The sequence below is a fragment of the Chiloscyllium punctatum genome, chromosome 42, assembly GCF_047496795.1.
Source record: "Chiloscyllium punctatum isolate Juve2018m chromosome 42, sChiPun1.3, whole genome shotgun sequence".
Classification (NCBI taxonomy): Eukaryota; Metazoa; Chordata; class Chondrichthyes; order Orectolobiformes; family Hemiscylliidae; genus Chiloscyllium; species Chiloscyllium punctatum.
In genome coordinates, this window is record NC_092780.1 from 41287350 (window position 1) to 41303685 (window position 16336).

A 16336-nucleotide genomic window follows, 5' to 3' on the forward strand; every position below is an offset into this window, starting at 1 on the left:
AGAGGTTGTAGAGGCGGGCACGGTAAATTTATTTAAGATGCACCTGGACAAATGCATAAGTAGGTGAGGAGTAGAGGGATGCAGATGCTTAGGAATTCGGCAACAGGTTTAGATAGTGGATTTGCATCATCTCAGGCTTGGAGGGCCGAAGGGACTGTTTCTTTGTTCTTTGTTCTTTGTTCTAAGGTACATCCACACACTGAATCAGAAAATTTTCTTGTATATACCTAACAAATTCCTCTCCATTAAAGCCCTTAACACATGACATAAAATCCCCCACCATTGCCACCCTATTATTTTTACGCATAGAACATAGAACAAATAACTGAGATTTCTTTACAAATTTGTTTCTCAATTTGGTGTGGGTGTGTGGGGTTTGGGGAGCAGGGGATCCTTTCTATCAATCCCAATAACATGATCATCCCTTTCTTAATTTTCACTTCTACTGAAAATAACATCTCTGGATGTATCCCCAGGAATATCCTAAGTACAGCTGTAATGTTATCCTTACCAAAAATACCACTCTCCCTCCTCTCTTGCCACCCCCCCCCCCCCCCACTTCCTATAGCAACTAAATCCTGTTTGTAATCATTCTAAGTTCATCTGTCTTCCTTGTTAGGCCTCTTATATTGAAATAAACGCAATTTAATTTATCAATCCTACCTCATTCTCTGCTTTGTTCCTGCCTGCCCTGACCGTTTGACTTGCTCTTTTTCCCAACTATATCAGACTCAGACTGATCTCGTTGCTCACCATCTCCCTGGGTTCCAACCCTTCACCTTACTATTTTAAGTCCTCCTGAGCAGCTCTCGCAAATTTCCCTGCAAGTGTATTAGTCCCCTTCCAATTCGGGTGCAATTTGTCCTTCAATGATCCAAAAATATGAACACTTCTCCCCTACACCAGCTCGTCAGCCGCACATTTATCTGCTCTATCCTCCTATTCCTTCCCTCACGAGGACGTAGCATCTGCAGTTATTCAGATTTTACTATCCTCGAGAGTCCTTTTTAAATTATTGCCAAACCGCACAGTCTTCCCTCAGAATCTCATCCTTTTCCTTTTCTGTGTTGGCTGAGGACTGTCCTGCCAATAATCCAGGATGGCAATGGTGGTATCTGGGATATGGTGGTGCCTGCACCTCTCCTGATTTTGTAAACCTCAATCATGATCCCTCACAACCTTCGTCTTTCTCATGAAAATAATCCTAATCTGCTCAACCTCCCTTCATAGCTAGCATCCTCCATAGCAGGCAACATTCTGGTGAACTTCCTCTGCACCCTCTCCAAAGCATCCACATCCTTTTGGTAATGTGACCAGAACTGCATGCAGTATTTCAAATGTGGCCAAACCAAAGTCTTGTACAATTGCAACATGACCTGCCAACTCTTGTACTCCGTACCATGTCCAATGAAGGAAAGCAAATCGTATGCCTTCTCGACCACTTTATCGACTTGTGTTGCCACCTTCAAGGTACAATAGACCTGAATACCCAGATCTCACTGTACATTGATTTTACCAAGGGGTCTTCCATTTACCGTATAGTTCACTCTTGAATTGGATGTTCTTAAACTCTCTTCTAAGGTCCATGTATATGACATCTATAGCCCTTCCTTCATCTATCAACTTGGTCACTTCCTCAAAGAACTCTGTTAAGTTGGACAAATTTGCACATGGATAGCAGTGAGTTGAGGGAAAATAGGTTTTAAGTTATTATATTTTACATTAGGATTAAATCTCGGCACAACATTGTGGACCGAAGGGCCTGTTCTGTGCTGTACTTTTCTATGTTTAAGTTGGTAAGGCACAATCTCCCCTGCACAAAACCATGTTGCCTATCATGATAAACCTATTCTTTTCCAAATATAAGTTGATTTTATCCCTCTGTACTTTCTCCAGCACCCTTCCCACCACTGACGTCCGGCTCACTGGTCTGTAGTTACCTGGAATATCCCTACTACCCTTCTTGTACAAGGGGACAACATGAGCAACCCTTCTGTCCTCTGGCACCTCACCTGCGTTTAAGGATGCTACAAAGATATCTGTCAGGGCCTCAGCTATTTCCCCTCTCGCCTCCCTTAGCAATCTGAGGTAGATCCCATGCGATCATGGGGATTTGTCCAATTTAATAACCTCGAGCCTACCCAACGCATTTTCCCTACTTATGTCAACGTGATCCAAAGTAATCAAACTTCTATCTCTAATCTCAACATTCATCATGTCCCTTTCCTCAGTGAACAGTGATGCAAAGTAATCAGTCAGAATCTCACCCATGTTCTCAGGTCCAGCAAACAGTCTTCCTTCCTTATCCTTGAGTGGACCAATCCTTTCTGTAGTTACCTGCTTGCTTCTTACCTACTAGAAAAGGTGCAAAACCTGACCTACTCTTGGGGAAATAAGGCAGGACACGTCACTGAAGAGGAGCGCTCTGGGGCCAGTGATCATAATTGTGCTACTTTTAAAATAGTTATGGAAAAGAATAGGGCTTATTTAAAAGTTAAATTTCATAATTGGAGTAAGGGAAATTTTGACAGTATGAGATAGGAACTTTCAAAAGTGGATTGGGATAGTCTGTTCGTATGTAAAAGGATGACTGGCAAGTGGGAGGCTTTCAAAAGTGAGATAAGGAGAGTAGAGGTATTTTGTTCCTATTAAAATGAATGGTATGGCTGATAAGAGCTGGGACAATGAATGAATAAAAATATTGAGGCACTGGTCAAAAAAAGTTTAACCTGGAAGATATAGATATAGAATCCCTACAGTGTGGAAAATGGCCCTTCAGCCGAACAAGTCCACACTGACCCTCTGAACAGGAACCCATCCAGACCCGTTCCCTTATGTTTATCCCAGACTAACGACCTAACCTACACATCCCTGAACAAGAGTAATTTAGCTTGGCCATTTCACCTAACCTGCACATCTTTGGATTCTAAGAGGAACCGGAACACCTGGAGGAAACCCATGCAGACATAGTGAGAATGTGCAAACTGCACGCAGACGTTCGCCCGAGGCTGGAATTGAACCCGGCTCCCTGGAGCTGTGAGGCGATAGTGCTAACCCAGAAGCCACTGTGCTGCCCTGCTGGGAGAAATACTCACCAGTCACCTACTTAACATAGCATCTCTTTATTCTGATACTGTCCCCTCTGGAACTAGACTCTCCCATGAGGGGTAACATCCTTTTAGTCTATAAAGGCCCTTAAAAATCCTATATGTTTCAATCCAATCACTTCTCCTTCTTCTAAATTCCGATGAGTAGAGTCCTAACCTGTTTAATCTTTGCTAATAAGACAGTTCACGCCCCCCCCCCCCCCCCCATATCAGGGATCATCCTAATGAACCTTCTCTGAACTGCTAATGAAATAATATCTTTTCTTAAATAAGGGACCCAAAACTGCTCAGAGTACTCCAGATTAGTTTCACCAGCACTTCATACAGTTATAGTAAGATTCCTCTACCCTTGCACTCCAAAACTCCCCCCTTTGAAATAAGAATCAACATTCCATTGGTACTCCTGATTTTCTTAATCTGCTGTGTCTGTGTCAGCCTTGTGTTTCAAGCACAACTACCTCCAATAACATTTGAGTTGCAGCTCTTTTCATTTTAAACAACACTGTGCTTTTGTTTTCCCTTCCAAAGACAACTTCACATTTTACCATGTTATACTCCCTTTGGCAACTTTTTTGCCTACTCCTTTAGCCTATCAATAATACCCATCTCTAAACTGTTTGTATCCCTGTTACAAATAGGTGAAAAGGCAAGCTGCAAGAGGGATGCAAACAGTTTAGATATGGGTATTAAATATAGGTGAAATAAGTGGGTAAAATGTTGGCAACTGGAGTATAATGTGGGAAAATGTGAAGTTGACTTTGGAAGGGAGAACTAAAGAACAATGTTATTTAGAGTCACCGAGATGTACAGCACGAAACAGACCCTTTGGTCCAATTTGCGCATGCTGACCCAATCCAATCTAGCCTGACGTGCCAGCACCTGGCCCATTTCCCTCCAAACCCTTCCTATTCATATATCCATCCAGATGCCTTTTCAATGTTGCAATTGTATTCGCCTCCACCACTTCCTCTGGCAGCTAATTCCATACATGTACCATCCTCTACGTGAAAATGTTGCCCCTTGGGTCTCTTGTTTGTTTTTCCCCTCTCATCCTAGACCTATGCCCTCTATTTATAGACTCTCCTACCTGAGAGAAAAGACTTTGCTAATTTATCCTATCCATGCCCCTCATGATTTTATAAACCTCTATAAGGTCACCTCTCAGCCTCCGATGCTCCAGGGAAAAGAGCCCCAGCCTGTCAGCCTTTCCCTATAGCTCAAATCCTCCAACCCTGGCAACATCCTTGGAAATCTTTTCTGAACCCTTTCACGTTTCACAACATCTTTCCAATAGGAAGGAGACCAGAATTGCATGCAATATTCCGACAGTGGCCTAACCAATGTCCTGTACAGCCGCAACATGACCTCCCAACTCCCGTACTCAATACTCTGACCAATAACGGAAAGCATATCAAAAGCCTTCTTCACTATCCTATCTACCTGTGACTCCACTTTCAAGGAGCTATAACCTGCACTCCAAGGTCTCTTTGTCCAGCTGCACTCCCTAGAACTTTATCATTAAGTTCTGCTAAGATTTAAATACAGAAAAGCTGCAATTCAAAGGGTATTGGAGGTACCTGTGCATGAAACACAATGTTGGCACGCAGATGCAGCAGGTTAAGAAAATCTGTATTACAAATGGAATGTTGACCCTTATTTCAAGGGATTTGGAGTGCAAAGGTAGGGGAGTCTGTGCTAGGTTTACAATTGCTTTTTCTTAATTGGCACCATGAATGTGATGGAAATTTTAAAAATGCTTATTAGTTTACAGTTGGTGTGTAATTTGGTTAGTAGCATCTTAAAGTGTAAATGTGAAAGCTAAATTTTAATTTTGCTCTAGCTTTGTGACATTAATTTGAAATATGAATTGCACAAACAAGTTTTCCAAATTATTTGTGGGATGATCTGCAATTGCTATCTGCAGCCAGTCGGAGTTGCCGATATTTGTTTTATTTCCTCTGCCATTTCAAGTATGATGTGACCTTGCCTCAGACCTCTCTCATAGTCGAGTGCATTGTTGTGCCCATGTGGAACGTAACTAATCATGGTCTTTACATTTCTGAAACTTAATGTGATTTTTAATAATGAAACCTGGTAGCGATAAAGAAAATAGGTTTGAAATTGATATCCAGTCTTTTTATTAGCGTTGAAACTTGTCACATAAACTCTATATTTGGATCAGTGAGTAATGGTAATTTTACTACTTCACATTCCCAAAATACCAAGAATCCCACATTTAAAAAAAACTGAATAGATATTAGGAAATTTTAATCCCACACTTACCTAAGGGTCTGGCACCTACTGTAGCACAAGAATATCTAAATATCATTTGCCTGGTAACTGTGTCATGGTGAATCATCAGTGCTCCAACAAGTGTAATGACATCAGTATGGTCCATTACTTGGAATGTGATTTATTCAAAAGAGGATTTAGTGCCTCAGGTTTGAGTGGTCAGTATTCTGTATCTGCAGCAACTGAATTTAGTTGGAGAACGAATTCAGGCACATTTCTTTCTGAACTTACATATATTTTAGAAGCTGAAGGACTTTTAAGTATTCAGACTGATGAAAAAGAACTCAGTCGACAGGAAAAGGCAAGAAGCCTCATTAAATCTGTCCCATACTGTCATGGTTCAACTTGTGCATGGCATGACCCTCATCTATTGGAAAAGCTTGTGTCATTGGTTATTTCACTAGGTAGCACTTGTGCACTGAGTTAGATGTTGTGGGTTGAAGGTCCATTCCAAGGATTTCAGCGCAAAAATCAAAGTTGGCGCTCAGAAGGTGATGTCTTTTGGTCAAAATGCTTAACTGAAATGCTGTCTGCACTTTGCCTTGAAGAGGCAGGCAGTTCTCCCTGCAGCTTGGCCAACATTTATTCCTCAATTGACATTGCTAACACAGGTTATCTAAATTTTGTTCTATTGCAGTATGTAGGTATTTGCTGTGCAAAGATTGACTGTCGCAATTGTTTCATTTACAATAGTGATGACATTTCAACAGAGTTGATTTTCTGTACAGGGCTTTGTAATGTTCTGAGGTTGTGTAAGGGACACTTTTTTTTAAATGGGCAGTTTTAGGAAGAATTAAGCCATTGTCTTTGGTTATTCCACAAATGCTCTTTTCTGGTGACTGGCTGCATTCTCCTCTCCCTGGCCAATTTCTGAGGCTGCAGTGGGCTGACTGCATTCTATTTGATCTTGAGCTGAATATGTCAAATATTTTCCTCTTCACTTTTATTTTCTTTAATTTGTTCTTTTCACAGGTTAAGTGTGTTGCAAACTGGGCTGGCATTTATTGTCTATGAGAAAGTGCTGGTGAGCTGCCTCCTTGAACTGCTACAGTCTATATCTTTGTAGATGCACCCACAGCCCTGTCAAGGAGGAAGTTCTAGGATTTTAACCCAATGACGTTTAAGTTATGACAGCATTGTTCCAAGTCAGATAGAAAGTTGGGGTGGGGGCAGGTGTAGTGATATCTTAGAGGGAGACTTGTAGGTGTTCTCATCCACTGTCCTTGTTCTTCTGGAAGTCAGCCTTTCGAAGGTTCTGTTGAGGGAACCTGATGACTTGCAATGATACACACAACTGCCACTGGACATCAGTCGTAGAGGAAATGAATGTTTTTAAGGTGATGGATAGATTGCTAACAAGCAGACTGCTTTATCTTGGACCAAAACAAAAATTGCTGGAACAGCTCAGCAGGTTTGGCAGTATGTATAGAGAGAGAAATCAGACTTAATGTTTCAGATCCAGTCATACTTTTTCAGAACTGATGGTAGCTAGGAAAAAATTGGCTTTTATGTAGAAAATAGGGTGAGGAGTAAACAATAGGTAGAGATGGAATCAAAGAGAGAGAACAGTTGGACAGACAAGGGAGTTGATAACGATCAGCCTTGGAGAATGAGTAGCTACTAATAGAGACAATTAGTGGCTAACAATGGGTTGTGTTTAATGGGATGGGGAAGAGGCAGGTGTCTCGCCTGGAAGGACAGTTTGAGGCCCTTGATAGAGGTGAGGGAGGTGGTGTGCTGGCAGGTTTTGCATCTTTTACAGCTGCAGGGGAGGGTGGCAAAGGGAATGTCCTTAGGGAGCAGGGGGAGGGAAAGATGTTCTTGGTGGCAGGATGTAGTTGGAGCTGGTGGAAATGTTTGAGGATGATATGTTGGATGTGTCGACTGGTGGGGAGGAAATTGAGGACAAGGCAGACCCTGTCATTATTATGTTCGGATGGCGTGGCACTGACCCTTCCTTCCAGCTACCAACCAGATTCTTTCCTCTTATCGTCTTATCGACCTTCCAGGTCATACCTCCCACCTGTATTCAACTATCACCACCTCACCACTCTGCCCCTCTTCCCATCCATAAACACTTTCCCCACCCTTCTCTCTGCAACTCTCCCTACTCCCACCTCCACTCCTGCAGAAGGGTTATACCTAAAACATCAGACTTCTCCATCTCCTGGCATGCTTTGCTCTTCCAGCCTCTTGCTTGTCTACTTTGGATTCCAGCACCTGCTCCTGATGTGGTCTTCTCGACATCAGTGAGACCAAACATAAACTAAGGGCACATATTGCTGAGCATGTCAGCCTGGCCCGTAAGGGCAGGCCTGACCTCCCAGTCACCACCTATTTCAATTCCCCTTCCTATTGTCTCTCCAGCATGTCCATCATTGGTCACCTCCATTGCCACAATGAATCAGACTGCAAATTGAAGGGACAACACCTCCTCTTCTGCCAGGGCATCCTATGTTGAATTCTCCAGTTCCCACCCATTCCCCAACTCCCTTTCCAACCCCAATTCTTCCCTTCCATATCTCTGACCGACCCCCCTTCCCACCAAAACCCGGAAACCAACTGGATTTTTTCCTCTTATTGACCTACCAGGCCATACTTAGCACCTGTCAACATCTCACTACTCACTCCTCTTCCCATCTATAACCATTCCACCTCTCACTTTATCTGCAACTCCCCCTACTCCCACCTCCATTCCTGAAGAAGGGTTATACTTGAAATGTCGGATTTCTCCACCATCTGATGCTGCCAGGCTTGCTGTGCACCTCCAACTTCCTTGATATTATTGTATACTGTTTGAGGGTGATTGCATAGATCATCAGCAATGACTCCATGCTCTTGTAATGATTTATTCTCTGGTCATTGTTGAAATGCAGCTGTTCTTCATGCTTGATGACTTCTGGGGAGAGAGGGTTAACCGTCCCTGTGGTAAATTGTAAATCTATGAAATGCCATTGTTTTGGTTCACCCACCAAAATATTGCCAGTTTTATTCTAAGCGGGACAGTTTGTTGAAATGTTTATTCTGCCTTTTAAAGTGGCTATAGATCAAGTGCGAGCAATTTGAGATGTAACTAATAAAGCATTGTACAGTGGAGGAAATTCTTTAGTTGATCCCGCTGAACGTAGTGCGCATTAATGATTGAATGTGGAGGTAAAGTTAGCAATAGGAAATGAAGACTTTTAACTGAAAAGTGCATTTTACTAAATTATTCTGATATACAGGTTTCTTTTTGGCTTAGAAGGAATTGTTTAGAAGGCAAATTGTTTAAAATAATGCTGAAGTTGATGAAGGGATATTTCTTTTTAGTCTGTAGGAAATGACGTTTTTCTATCAGGTGCTGTTAGTGAATTCCTATCTGAGATACACTAATCGCATTTGTATTGTCTAAGTATTGTGATAAAGGTTGGCATCACATGGTAAACTAGCACATGGAGTCAAGAAATTTAACTTGACTGTATTACTGGAGTAAATACTGGTGTTGTGGTGCTTCTGGCATGGTTCATGTGATGTCTCATGCTGAGAAGGGTGGTTGTTCACCTTTGATGGCCTATGACTGTTCAAACTGATTTGACGGATGAATTTCATGCTTTGGGCATGTTGTTTCAGAAGTTGAATTTGCTTGTCACTTGCCAAAACATGTGTTCAGCCTGAAATAGGCATTTATTTCAAGACCCAATTATTTGATCCGTAGACAAGATGATTTTGTGGGAAAGTCTCTGAAGTATTTCTGTAAGTGATGTGATTCATTGATTAATTGAGTTCGTCTGTTTTGCAGATAGTGTTTGTTGCATTATCAACGAGAGAGCAAAGGAATTGATGACCTGTGCACAAGAGTATGAGGGTTTCAATTGAAGTGTCTTGAGTTTGGTGTACAAGTGTGAAGTGATGCAGAGGCTGTGGAGAGAGGAAACTCTCACCCAGTACCCTCTGCCAAGTTGAAGCAAAACTATCGGTCTTTGACAGTGACAGGCTTTCTGGTAATGTCAGGTTGGTTCTGTATGCCCCTCCCTCACCTGGTCAGCAGAATTACCTGAGTTCCTTGCAGCAGAACTTGTATGTTACCCCATCCTTTGTGTTGGAAGACAGTGTTGTTTACTTTATCCTGGTTTGAGCCCATTCCTATTTCGTTGTTTAGCATGTTCATATTCTGTCTCTAGACTAGCCTAAAATTCATGATTAGAGTGGTGCTAGAAATGTACAGCAGGTCAGGCAGCGTCGGAGGAACACGAAAATCAACGTTTCGGTCAGGAGCCCTTCATCAGGAATGAGGCTGGAAGCCTCGAGGATGGAGAGATAAATGGGAGAGGGTGGGACCGGGGAGAAGGTAGCTGGGAGTGCAATAGTTGGATGGAGGAAGGGGTAAAGGTGATAGGGCGGAGAGGAGGGTAGAGCAGATAGGTGGGAAGGAAGATTGACAGATGGGACAGGTCATGTGGATGGTGCTGAGCTGGATTTGGAACTGGGGTAAGGTGGGGAGAGGGGAAATGAAGAAACTGGTGAAGTCCATATTGATGTCCTGGGGTTGAAGGGTTCCGAGGCAGAATGTGAAGTGTTCTTCCTCCAGGTGTTGTCGGGTGGTGAGGGAGTGGCAGTGGAGGCGGCCTAGGACCTGCATGTCCTCGGCAAAGTGGGAGGGGGAGTTGATTGGTGCGGGTGTTATAGCGATGTTCCCTGAAGCTCTCTGTAAGAAGGCGTCCAGTCTCGCCAATGTAAAGGAGACCACATCAGAAGCAACGTATGCAATAAATGACACTTGTGAAAGTGCAGGTGAAAATTTGGATGTGAAAGGCTCCTTCGGGGCCTTGGATGGAGGTGAGGGAGGGGAGGTGTGGGCGCAGGTTTTGCGATTCCTGTGGTGGCACGGGAAGATGCCAGGAGGGAGGGTAGGCTGTTGGGGGTCTTGGACCTGACCAGGTTGTCACTGAGGGAGCAGTCTTTGCGGAAAGTGGATAGGGGTGGGGAGGGAAATGTATCCCTAGTAGTGGGGTTCGTTTGTAGGTGGCGGAAATGTTGGCAGATGATGAGGTTTATGCAGAGGTTGGTGGCGTGGAAGGTGAGGACCGGGGGTGGGGGGGGGGGTTCCTGTCCTCATTGCAGTTGGAGGAGTGGGGTTTGAGGGTGGAGGTGCGGGACGTCGATGAGATGCGTTGGAGGGCCTCTTCAATCATGTGGGAAGGGAAATTACGGTCTTTAAAGAAGGTGACCTGGTGTGTTCTGTGGTGGAACTTTGGGGCTGGCGACCATAATTCTATTCGTTTTAAAATTGTGATGAAAAAGGATAGACTGGATCTAACAGTTGAAATTATAAATTGGAGGAAGGATAATTTTGATGGTTGGAAGCAAGAACTTTCAGAAACTGATTGGGTGCATATGTTCACAGGTAAAGGGATGGCTGGAAAATGAGAAACCTTCAGAAATGAGACAGTGAGAGTCCAGACAGTGTTATTCCTATTAGGGTGAAAGGAAAGGCTGGCAGGTGTGGGGAATGCGGGATGACGAGAGAAATTGAGCGTTTGGTTAAGAAAAAGAAGGAAACATGGCAGGTATAGACAGGACAGATCGAGTGAATCCTAAGAAGATTATAAAGGAAGTACAAGTATACTTAAGCGGGAAATCAGGAGGGGAAAAAGGGGACATGAGATGGCTTTGGCAAATAGGGTTAAGGAGAATCCAACGGGTTTTTACAAATATATTAAGGATAAAAGGGTAACTAGGGAGAGAATAAGGCCCCTCAAAGATCAGCAAGGCGGCCTTTGTGTGGAGCCAGAGGAGATTGGGAGAGAAACTAAACGAGTATTTTGCATTGGTATTTACTGTGGAGAAAGACATGGGAGATATAGGATGTGGGAAAATAGATGGTGACATCTTGAAAAATGTCCATATTAGAGAGGAGGAAGTGCTGGATGTCTTGAAGTGGCTAAAGGTGGATAAATCCCCAGGATCTGATCAGGTGTACCCTAAATCTCTGTGGGAAGCAAGGGAAGTGATTGCTGGGCCTCTTGCTGAGATATTTGTAGCAGTGACAGTCATGGGTGAGGTGCTGGAAGACTGGATGTTGGCTAATGTGGTGCCACTGTTTAAGAAAGGTGGTAAGGACAAACCACATAACTATAGACTGGTGAGCCTGACCTCGGTGGTTGGCAAGTTGTTGGAGGGAACCATGAGAGACAGGATTTACATGTGTTTAGAAAGGCAAGGACAGATTAGGGATAGTCAATATGGCTTAATGTGTGGGAAATCATGTCTCTCAAACTTGATTGAGTTTTTTGAAGAAGTAATAAAGAGGATTGATGAGGGCAGAGCAATAGATGTGTTCTATGTGGACTTTAGTAAGGCCTTTGACAAGGTTCCCCAAAGGAGACTGGTTAGCATAGAGTACAGGGAGACTAGCCATTTGAATACAGAACTGGCTCAAAGGTAGAAGACAGAGGGTGGCGGTGGAGGGTTGTTTTTCAGACTGGAGGCCTGTGACCAGTGGAGTGCCACAAGGATCTTTGCTGGGTCTGCTACTTTTTGTCAGTTGTATGAATGATTTGATTATGAACATAGGAGATATAGTTAGTAAATTTGCAGATTACATCAAAATTGGAGGTGTTGTGGATACAGAAGGTGGTTACCTCAGATTACAACAGGATCTTGACCAGATGGGCTAATGGGCTGAGGAATGGCAGATGGAGGTTAATTTAGATAAATGTGAGGTGCTGCATTTTGGGAAAGCAAATCTTAGTAGGACCTATGCACTTAATGGTAAGGTCCTAGGGAGTGTTGCTGAAGAAAAAGAGCTTGGAGTGCAAGTTATAGCTCCTTGAAAGTGAAGTCGCAAGTAGATAAGATAGTGAAGAAGGTGTTTGGTATGCTTTCCTTTATTGGTCAGGGCAGTTGAGTATAGGAGTTGGAGGTCAAGTTGCAGCATACAAGACATTGGTTAGACCACTTTTGGAATATTGCATGCAATTCTGGTCTCCTTCCTGTCAGAAGGATGTTGTGAAACTCGAAAGGGTTCAGAAAAGATTTACAAGAATGTTGCCAGGGTTGGAGGATCTGAGCTATGGCAAGAGGGTGAATAAGCTAGGGGCTGTTTGCCCTGGAGGGTTGAAGACTGAGGGGTGACCTCATAGAGGTTTATAAAGTCATGAGGGACATGGATAGGATAAATAGACAGTCTTTTCCCTGAAATGGGGAGTCCAGAACTAGAGAGCATAGGTTTAGAGCGAGAGGGGAAAGATGGAAAAGGGACCCAAGAGGTAACTTTTCCACATAGAGAGTGGTGTGTGAATGGAATGACGTGGTGGAGGCTGCTACAATTGCATAATTTAAAAGGCATTTGAATAAGTAAAGGAATAAGGTTTTAGAGGGATATGGACCAAGTACTGACAAATGGGACTAGATTGGTGATCTTGGTTGGCATGGCCAAGTTGGTCCAAAAGGTCTGTTGCTGTGCTGTACATCTCTGACTCTAAATGTAAACAAAAGAAAGAATTGCCATAACTTTAACTGTATTAGAAAAATTAACAGAATGCAGGCTTGAGTACCTGCATCCACCACTCCCTGTGGCAGTTCAAAATTAAACTTCATCTGCCACTCCTCAGCCAATTGTTTAAGATCTCTTTGCGATCTTAGATAACCTTCACTGTCATTGTACCACTAATTTTGGTGCCATCTGAAAAATGGTTAACTATGTTCTCTAAATAGTTCATATAAATGACAAAAGTTGACCCAGTACCGATCCCTGTGGAACATCACTGGTCACAGGTCTCCAATCTGAAAAGCAAGCCCTCTACCACCACCTTCTGTCTCCTACCTTAAAAAGCCAATTTTGTTTCCAATTGGCAAGCTCCTCCTGAATTTAATGTGCTCTGTCGATACTAACTGGTCTTCCATGTGGAATCTTATTAGACATCTTATGAATATCCAAGTAAACAAATGATAATGCTCTGCCCTCAATCATTATGGTTATTTCCTCAAGAAAAGCTCAATCAAGTTAAACAGCAACTGTTGAACATGTAGTAACACACCATAAATGCACCTGTAGCAAAGGCAAATTCAGTAAAATAGATTGTCTCATTTGTGGTATTTTTCTAGTCCAGGAGAAAAGAACTTGGAGAAAAGTGTATGGCAGCTTTCACAACCAACTTCAAAACCTCAACAACAACAACTGAAAACTAAAGCAAAACCCTGGTTCTGTGGGAGTCTGACTCCACCCATTCATGCTGCTCCTATTTTTTTAATTTGGAAAAAAAACCCAGGGCCTTACAATCTATCTACATTATCAGTTTTGGAGATACATCTATACCTCTGGCTCAAAACTTGTCTCCAAAAATATACAGAACAAAGTACACCTTTTAAAAACATAGCATCATCACACCATAGGCTCCATCATAGTTAGGCTCATGATCTGTCTTTAATCGGATCAGGTTGGCTGCAATATTCGATGTTCATGCACTCTGTGGCTTTTTGCCAGCTCGGCAGATGAGTACCATAAAGAAGTTGCTGTTTCTTCCCTGCTGGAAAGGAATGATGTAACCTGTGCACTCATTTGATAACGTCCAGTGAACCTTGTTTCTATTGGTTCTCTAGCGGTGGCAACATCACTAACACTTTGTCACCTGTGACAAAAATTTGAAGTTAGCTTTTTTGTCTGGTCTAGTTTTCAGTATTTGTTGAGCTTCTTTCAAATGTTTCTTTGCCAACCCACAAATATAAATCAGTTTCTCTTGGGAGCATCAGTGAGCTTGTCATGTTAATATGTTGAAAACTTATGATAGTCAGGAGAAAAGTGTACTTATAGGAGAGAAGCAAGGACTAAAATTGAAACATGAGAGCAAAGAAGAATGAATCTGAGATGGAAAATTCAAAGTTAACTTTCCAACAGATTGGAAAACGTGGAGTTACTTAAAAGATTAAATAGCATCATGTCTCCTCTTTTAGGAAAAGGTGATTTACAAAGGCTTACATTAAGCATTATAAATCAATTTTTAGGAATAGGCCAGGAAAACTGGATTTGACTGTTCAAGATGTTTTTGTGGGGAATGCATGACAGAGTGGAAGTGTCATTTCTGAGCATTAGTTTATTAACTTGAATTGAAGTGGTCTTCTTTCCTCACGCTCATATGTTAGTTCCAAAGGCCAAGTCCTTTGGACTCATCAGGAATGTCACTAATGACATGTTGTTACAAAAGAACTTCCTTATAACAATCATTATCCCAATAAGTACTAATCACAGTTTTTTAAGTTTGATGACATCTTTCTCGTGCACCTTGAAATTGAGTATTATGCAGAAAATGTTCCATTCCCAAACTAGACCTCATTTCTTTAAATATCTGCGAGTGAATATTTGAGTCTTGATCTGATTGTATTTCTATAGGTTCCCATTCCTGGTTTTAGTTAGGCATTCTACTCAATCTATTAAAACTCTTCTAAAGAGATCTGCAAATCCTTGGAGTTGAAGGTTCTGGTTTAATTGAGGGTTGCGATTTTCCCACTATCTGAGAAATATGGCATGTCTGATAATATCTAACGGCATAATTTTCTACATCCTTCATCCTTTCTAAACACTTTGTCAAAAATTGTAACCTATAACTGAATTTCCAAATCTTTTCCCTTTCTCATGGACTCCTTATCTTCCTGATTAATTTTATAGGCATGAGACATAGTTGCAGCACAGTCAGGCAACAATCTGGTAAGTTATTTTTGCATATCTGTTTACTTTTACCTCCACACATTGTTCTACAACCTTTGGCAAACCCAGTATGTTAAAACTGCCTGGTTACTTCCTCATTCCCGATGAAGGGCTTTTGCCCGAAACATCGATTTCTCCTGCTCCTCTGCTGCCTGACTTGCTGTGCTTTTCCAGCACCACGCACTCAACTCTGATCTCCAGCATCTGCAGTCCTCACTTTGTCCGGGTCATTTCCTAAAGTCAAGACCGTTTCCTTTTATAAGAATTTGTTTAACTACACCTTTATTTACTAAGTCTTTCTTTAATCCAATTCTGTTTAATGACCTCCATGTTTGTGACCTCCATGAGTATCTCCAATTAATGTGTTTCCCTTCATCAACTCTGTTAGAGAAATAGCATCATTAAGTCACCACCAGTGACTGATTTAATCCAGCATCTCTCAATATCCTTATTGGTTTATCTCCTTGTTGTGAAAGGTAAGGAAACAAATTACTCAGAACCTCAAGTAGTCTGATTTTCCTTGTTTATTTTCAAAAAAGAATTTTCATAACTATCCTGAACTGTCTCTCCTTCTTAGTACATTCGAAAGAAACAGGTTTTCTTTCTACCACTCCTACCGTTTTAGTACCTCCTTCCTTTCTGATGCCTATTTATCTGAAGGCTCCTTAGATTTTCCTGTTAGTTGGCATGTTGGCCTCCCAGCAGTTTAAATTAGGTGGCTTTAGTACAGCCAATCTTCTTAAAATGAAAGCATATTAATTTCTTTGCATAGCTTCTAGGCTCTGGACTTTCTTCTTTAATGTTTCTCTGTCCTTCTGTTTGTTCTGTAAAACTAGTACCGCATCCATCTGCAAATTTCTGTTTCTTCCATTTCCTTGTCAATTTCCAAATGATGATTTCCTAATATCTGTCAAACAATTACAAATCAGGTGTATCTGCGAGAACTGTTGCTTCTCTATCTTGAATACGTGATGCACATCTTAAGTATTTTTAATTCTGACTTTTGAATTAAGAAACCTAGAAAATAGGAACAGGAATAGGGCTTTGAACCTGTTTCACCATTCAGGTTGATTGTCCAACTAAATAGCCTGTTCCTGCTTTTCCTGCTATCCTTCGGTCCCTTCAACTCCAGCTCCTTAAAATTATGCAAAGTTATAGCTCGAGTTCGTTAGATGGGTCGGTGTTTGTCCAATGTGTGCAGGAGGGTTTCCTGACACTTCTCTTCAGTATTTACGAACGAGAGGGACCGTATTGT

The 16336-nt window shown here is 42.1% G+C and overlaps 1 protein-coding gene across 12 annotated transcripts in view; it reads left to right on the forward strand.

Moving 5' to 3' along the window:
- Nucleotides 1-16336, forward strand: part of LOC140465920 (protein TANC2-like) — a 1065959-nt gene that overhangs the window by 198409 nt on the left and 851214 nt on the right. For 2 of the 12 annotated variants that reach the window (XM_072561866.1, XM_072561865.1), the window contains exon 4: nt 15043-15081. The exons of the other annotated variants lie outside the window; for them this stretch is intronic. The gene's annotated coding sequence lies outside the window, so the exon portion shown is untranslated. The remainder of the gene's footprint in view (nt 1-15042; nt 15082-16336) is intronic. 12 annotated transcript variants of the gene reach the window in all.